Raw genomic sequence first — 1793 nt, 5'->3', positions numbered from 1 at the left:
ATGTTCGAAGCAAAATGTTGTCGAATTAGACCACGAATTAAAAATGTCTGGAAAAGCTCTATTGCGATTTCGCGAGGCAATCCACATCGATGTAATGAAAGTGAGGGACCTACAACAATCACAGAACGTCCTGAATAATCGACCCGTTTGCCAAGCAGAGTTTCCCGAAATCTTCCCTCTTTGCCTTCAGTTACATCACAAAACGACTTGTAAACCTTATTATGGCCATCCCTCATTGGTTGTCCGCGGATTCCATTATCAAGAAGTGTATCCACGGCTTCTTGTACCAATTTCTCCTGACACATTACTAATTCTCCTGGCGTAGATCTACTTGTTGTTAATAGATCAATAAGAGTATTATTCCGATAGATAACTCTTCTATAGAGTTCATTAATATCCGAGCTCATTAGTTTACCCCCATCTATCTGAATGATCGGTCTCAACTCGGGAGGAAGAACAGGTAATAGACATAAAACCATCCATTCGGGTTCTATATTTGTTCGAATAAAATGCTTAGCTAATTCCATACGTCTAACCAAAAAATCCTTTCTTCTTCCAACTTTTCGATCTTCCCATTCATTACCCGCAGGTCCCTCTTCGCCTAATTCTTTCCATTCTACCAACGAATAATCTATAATAAGTCGCAAATCCAGATCGGCTAATTGTTCTCGTATAGCACCTGCTCCGGTAGAAATTTCTCGATTTCGAAATGTATCGAAGCCTTGGGTAGTAAAAAAAAGTGGGATGCTGTATTTCCAGGATTGGATTTCATATTCGAATGAACCCCGTAATCGTAAGAAAGTAGGTTTTTTAGCTATGGGCCTAGCAAAAGAAAAATTTGGATAGGATACTATAGGATCTCCCCCTTTCAAAATCGGACGTGAAAGTTTCTTTTCATCCGGCTCAAGTAGTTACATCAAATAAAGGAGTTCCCACTTTCAAATTCTATAAAACCCCCAACTACTCTTTACTCAAGTTCTCAATTAAGACCAAACAACATTTCATGGATTGTTTTACTTTTTTATTTAAATGTTCTGAATTCTTTATTCAATATATCAATTACAACATAAAAAAAAGAAATGTGAAATTTTTGAGTAGTCTATTTCCCTTGGAATGACGAATCCCCTTAATTAAAATTAATAAGGAGTACCTTGGAATTCATAAGGGATTTACTTGTCTTTGTATCGTTCCATTCGATCTTTTAGGTCCCTACTTCACCTCGATGGTTATGCCACGATGTCCTTAAAGCCTATATGCGATGGATAGACTCCTTTAACCATGAAATATTTGCGGTTATGCCACGATGTCCTTAAAGCCTATATGCGATGGATAGACTCCTTTAACCATGAAATATTTGCTTATTTGCCACGATGTCCTTAAAGCCTATATGCGATGGATAGACTCCTTTAACCATGAAATATTTGCTTATTTTAACATAATTTCATTTCTTTCTGAAAGAAAAAGAAATGGTTAATTACACAAAAGAAATCCTTTTTTTTTTTTTTTCACGAGGTAGAACTTCAAATTCCTATTTATTACTGAATCGACCATAGACCAATTCCCCTTTTTTTGGGATGGGAGTATTGACTACACCCAAAATTCTGAGCTTCATGTTACTCCTACCAAGCAAGCCACATGTCAGATCCGGGGCATCCCAATTCGATTGAATGGGATGACAGTTTCTCATTCTGAATCTGTAAAATCAAAATTTTGATCAAATCACACCTCGCAATATACTAAGCCTTCTAATTCTTTAAGAGGTTTATCTAAAAGATTCGCGATATAACTAGGAA

Source organism: Cucurbita maxima, unplaced genomic scaffold (assembly GCF_002738345.1).
Source record: "Cucurbita maxima cultivar Rimu unplaced genomic scaffold, Cmax_1.0 Cma_Scf00032, whole genome shotgun sequence".
Classification (NCBI taxonomy): domain Eukaryota; kingdom Viridiplantae; phylum Streptophyta; class Magnoliopsida; order Cucurbitales; family Cucurbitaceae; genus Cucurbita; species Cucurbita maxima.
The sequence above is the reverse complement of the archived record's forward strand: the minus strand, read 5'-3'. Positions refer to the sequence as shown.